The following is a 6,000-nucleotide window of genomic DNA, read 5'->3' as shown; positions in this document are numbered from 1 at the left end:
AAGCCTCCAGAGGACAGGGAAGCTCAAACTCCAACACCCCTCCCCCATAGACTGCACTGAGAGATCTGACAAAGCTCCAAGAGGGGAGACTGACAGAAAGATCCAAAACCAAAAAAATGAGAGGAGCAAGAGCACAGACAAATACAGGGAGCAAAGAAGGGGTAAATATGAGCAAACAACAGAAAAAGAAGAAAGAAATTACAATTGACAGCTTCTGTACAGGCAACAAACAAAGAGGAGGAGGCAAACAATAAAACAGAAATCCCAGCAAATTGGATATAGGCTTTGGAAGAACTCAAAATGCAATTCAAAACACAAGAGAGGCTGAAGACAATTGGGAAAATAATTTAAAAACTAAGATAAGTCATCTGGAAACAGAAAATAGTGTCTTGAAAGACAAAATCAACCAGCATGAAACTGAGGCAAAGGAGATGAAAGATGAGGCAAAGGAGATGAGAGATGAGGTAAAGAGTATGAAAGATGACCTCCAAAGAAAATCAGACCAGAAGGAGAAGGAAGACCAAAAAAGCCAGGGATGAAATCCAGTCTTTAAGTACCAGAATACAACAACTAAAATTAAGTGACCTCACAAAGCATCAGGACACTATAAAACAAAACCAAAAGAATGAAAAAATTGAGGAAAATATGAAGCATCTAATTAATAAAACAAGATTTAGAAAATCATTCGAGGAGAGACAATTTAAGAATCATTGGTCTATCAGAAGACCATGACAAAAGAAAAAGCCTGGACATAATACTACAGGAAATTATCCAAGAAAACTGCCCCAATATTCTAGAACAAGAGGGAAAAGTGGAGATTGAAAGAATCCACAGATCACCTCCTGTACTTAATCCCCAATTGACAACACCCAGGAATGTTATAGCCAAATTCAAGAACCATCAGACCAAAGAAAAGATATTACAAGCTGCCAAGAAGAAGTCATTCAGATACCATGGAACCACAGTAAGGATAAAGCAGGATCTGGCTGCATCCACACTGAAGGACCAAAAGGCCTGGAATATGATATTCCAGAACGCAAGGGAACTAGGTCTACAACCAAGAATCAACTACCCAGTAAAACTGACTATAATCTTATAGGGGAAATTATGGTCATTCAACAAAATAGAAGAATTCCAAGAATTTGTAATGAAAAGACCAGACCTGAACAGAAAATTTGATGCCCAAGCACAGAACTCAAGAGAATCATAATATTGCTGTTGCTGTGTACAATGTTCTCCTGGTTCTGCTTATTTTACTCTGCATCAGTTCATGTAGGTCTTTCCAGCTTTTTCTGAAAGCATCCTGTTTATCATTTCTTATAGCACAAGTATTCCGTCCCCATCATCTACCACAATTTGCTCAGTCATTCCCCAATTGATGAACATCCCCTCAGTTTCCAATTCTTTGCCACTACAAAAAGGGCTGTTATAAATATTTTTATTGCCCTCCAGAATGGTTGGATCAGTTCACACCTCCACCAACAATGCATTAGTATCCCAGTTTTGCCACATCACCTCCACCATTTATCACTTTCCTTTACTGTCATATTGACTGATCTGATAGATGCAAAGTGGTGCTTAAGAATTGTTTTAATTTGCTTTTCTCTAATCAAAAGGGATTTAAAGCATTTTTTCATATGATTATCAATAGCTTTGATTTCTTCATCTGAAAACTGCTTGTTCATATTCTTTGACCATTTGTCAAGTGGGGAATGACTTTTGTTCTTATAAATGTACTTAAATTCTCTATATAGGTGTGAAATGAGACCTTTATCAGAGAAATTAGTTATAAAATTTCTTTACCAGTTTGTTGTTTCCCTTTTAATTTTGGTTACTTTGGTATTGTTGTACAAACCCTTTTTGATTTAATATAGTCAAAATTATTAATTTTACATCTTATAATATTCTCTATCTCTTGTTTGGTCATAAATTCTTCCTTTCTCCATAGCTCTGGCAGGTAAACTATTTTAAGTTCCCCTAATTTACTTATGATATTATTGAGCTAAATCATGTATCTATTTTGACCTTATCTTGAGATAGGATGTGAGATATTAGTCTATATCTAGTTTCTGCTATACTGTTTTCCAGTTTTCCCAGCAGTTTTTGTCAAATTGTGAGTTCTTATCCCCAAAACTGGGATCTTTGGATTTATCAAACACTAGATTGTTGAGGTCATCTACCCCTAATCTATTCCATTGATCCACCACTCTATTTCTTAGCCAGTACCAGATTATTTTGATGATCACTGCTTTATATTATCTTTTGAGGTCTGGTACTGCTAGGACACCTTCACTTTCTTTTTCCCATTAATTCCTTTGATAGTCTTAATCAGAAGATTTTTAAAGAGAGTGATTCCCCCCTCCCCCTTTCTTTTTCTTGACCTTCTAGATGATTTCATGTAACTCTGAGAGTCTCTGAGTTCAAATCTAGCTTCAGACTTTTACTAGCTGTTTAACCCTGGGCAGTCACGTGACCCCCATTGCCTAGCCCTTACCATTCTTCTGCCTTGGAACCAATACACAGTATTGACTCCAAGACAGAAGGTGAGGGTTAAAAAAAAAAAACCAACACAAAAAAACAGGAGAATATAGCTGCTTCCACCACTAGGCTTTAATCCCAAGTAGGCCATTGATGAGAAAGAAGTCTCTCTATATATTACAAAATATTTTAGTAGTACCTATTTTAATAGCAAAGAATTAGAAAGAAAATTGATGCTCATCAATTGGGAAATGGCTAAATAAATTATGATACTTTAGTGTAAAGAAATATTATGGTGCTGTAAAAATTATAATTGTGGCACACAAATGTCATGGATTATTACTGTACTATAAGAAACAATGAACAAGAAGAGCACAAAAAAAGGATGGAAAGGCATACATGAACTAATGCAAAGTTGCAGAACCAGGGAATGTTTCTACCGTGGCTAAAATGTGGATGCAAGGTCATCAACAAAACAATTAAAATTGATTATTGTGAAATTATATTAACCAGACCACCAAAAGGAGACTCTCAGACTGGGGGGTAGGCTCTGAGCTATGGAAGGGGGCTTCAGTCTTGACCCCATAACCCTGGAAGATAGCAGATAGAGGGGCTGCTGGGAAAGCTAACAATGGGTTCTTTTTTTTCCTGAAAAAAAAAAATAGTTTGGCCTACTAAGAAACAGAAAATATATTAGACCAAAGACCAAGATTATTTCAGCAATTGGGGGATAGGGACTCAGGAAATAGAGAATGATATTAGAAGTCAGAAAACTGAAAAACAAGCTTCTCACATAGAAGTAACAGAGACAGGAAGCAAGTCTTTTTAAAGGATATTAGAGCAGTAGAACAGAAACTAGACAAGAAGTTACATTCATTTCCATATCCTGAAATGGTTACTTTTGAGACTCTTTCTTGGGTATCAGTAGAAGACTATATCTGCAGGCTGGAACAATTTCTTTTAGGAAGAACAGAGCATTCTATTGGTGTTGGAAATTAAAATAAAACAGAAAATGGCAGAAAGCTTCACCCTTCTGCCTTAGAACCAATACACAGTGTTGATTCTAAGACAAACAGGCTTTTAAAAAAAAAGAGAGAAAGTTTCAGCAAGATACCAGAAAACAGAAATAATTTCTCCTTGGGGCTCCAATTTGAAACATCTGCTCAACAAATGTTTAAATACAAATCCAAAAGAATCTGTTCATCTAAGGGAATATAATAATGCTTATTTTATTTCCTGTATAAATGACAGAATGGAGAGTTTTTTAAAAATCATAGAAAAGGGACAGCTGGGTGGCTCAGAGAATAGGGAGCCAGGCCTAGAGAAGGGAGATCTGGGTTCAAATATGAGCTCAGACACTTTCTAGCTGTGTGACCCTGGGCAAGTCACTTAATCCTTACCACTCTTCTGCCTTAAAACCAAGACTGCAATAGAACCAAAGTATCAAGTCTAAGAAGGTAAAAGTTTAAAAAAAAAATCATAAGAAATGTTGTCCAGTCAGAGTTGAAATATATTGTAACTTTTTTTAACTGATGAGAATTGTTTTAATCTGTCATTTCATCATAATTTTAGGGGTATAGAAGAAAATTTTGAAGGATAAATTGTTTACTAAATACATTTCAATGAAATAAATTATATTGACTAAGTTTGGTACCAAAGAAGACATTTGAAGAGACTGTTTCTTTGCAGATACCTGGGACCATGAGTGTGAAATACTGTATACATACATACTCTATTTCATTTTCTTTCTTCTCCTTTTCATTTTTCATTTGAGATCTCTTCCACAAAGCTCCTAGCATGGAAAAATGTTTTACATGATTACACATGTAAAATGTAAAAACCTATATCAGATTGCTTTGTATCTCAGGGAGGTTAGGAGGAAGGGAGAATCAGAAGAGAAAGACTTTGGAACTCAAAACTTAAAAAAATTAATTGTTTTTACAGGGGGCAGTTGGGTAGCTCAGTGGATTGAGAGCCAGGCCTAGAGATGGGAGGTCCTAGGTTCAAATCTGGCCTCAGACACTTCCTAGATGTATGACTCTGGGCAAGTCACTTGACCCCCATTGCCTAGCCCTTACTGCTCTTCTGCCTTGGAGGCAATACACAGTATTGACTCTAAGGCTGAAGGTAAGGGTTTAAAAAAAAAATGTTTTTATAGGTAATAGGAGAAAAAGAAAATGTAATTTAAAAAATAAGTACCTTAGAATTAAAAAAAAAGAATACTGGATGTACCATAAGCCTTTTTTTTTTTAATCCATACGTTCAGTCTTGGAATCAATACTATCTATTCTAAGACAAAAAAGCAGTAAAGGCCAGGCAAAAACGGTAAATTGACTTCCCAGGGTCATGCTGACAAGTGTCTAAGTTTACATTTGAACTCCCATCTCCAAGCCTGGCTCTCTATCTATTGGGCTGCCCCAACTGTTTCTTTTCTTTTCTTTTCTTTCTTTTTTTTGATGCGTTTATTTTTGTTAATTTTTATTTATGAACTTTATTCCTATTTTTTAAAAATTAATTATTATATGGGAATATTCCCCACTTTGGGAGTGGGAGGAGAGGAACACTGGGAAATGTAGGTCAATCAATACAATTTATAAAAGAAAGTGTCAACTAGAAAAAACACAGAACTCTTTGACAAAAGAAAGCTTTGCCTCTGAAGAGAAGAGTGGATTTCTGAGAAGTTTCAGCCCATGGAGAGGAATCGGGACTCAGTTTGCTCAGCAGGACAGACAAGTCCTTCCATTCAGTTGATGGTTGACAATACATTCTGCCTTGCTCGTCAGCGCCCCCAGGTGATCATAGCAGCAAATGTTCTAAGCTAAGCCCAGAAATATCTGCAATTAACCCATCTGGATAGCAGAACCATGTGACTTTCTAATTCTTTTTTATATGTAGCTTTAGAAATATTTTCTATGCATTTTCTAACATTTTTTCTGACAAGGAAATGCATTTTAGTTTATAACCATATTTTTTATCTGTAGTATTTTATTCATTTTTATTTATTTTTTTTTTAATTTTGAGTTCCAAAGACTATTTGCTTTTTGGGAAGCCTCAAAAGAGACATCTAAACAATTTTTGTTTAGTTTAGTGAAATTTGGTCAAATATTGAATTTAGTACTTATGGCTTTAAACACTACTGAAAAATATTATAGAGAGCTCTCTTCATGTTCTAGACTCTTAATTTTAAAGTGTCTTGCCTAATCATGATGGCTTCATAAAACCAAGAGGTAATATTTCAAGGTATGATCAACACTTGGGGTGAGCTTCATTATCAATGACTGCAATATGGACTGATGTCTACTACGATCAATGAGAAATCATCCATTTATGTTGCGTATCATCAATGAGAATAGAAATAAATCTATATTTCACGTAATTTTGATCATTTCCCATTTTGGGGCCAACTTTTTTTTAAGCTGATCAGATTGTCATTGTTTTTTACTTTGTAAGCTGAAGAGTTCATGTTAGGTCTAGGAATAGTGTCATGCCTCATTTTCTCATTATTTGGTTATTTTCTTGTTT

The sequence above is a fragment of the Monodelphis domestica genome, chromosome 2, assembly GCF_027887165.1.
Source record: "Monodelphis domestica isolate mMonDom1 chromosome 2, mMonDom1.pri, whole genome shotgun sequence".
Lineage (NCBI taxonomy): Eukaryota > Metazoa > Chordata > Mammalia > Didelphimorphia > Didelphidae > Monodelphis > Monodelphis domestica.
The sequence above is the reverse complement of the archived record's forward strand: the minus strand, read 5'-3'. Positions refer to the sequence as shown.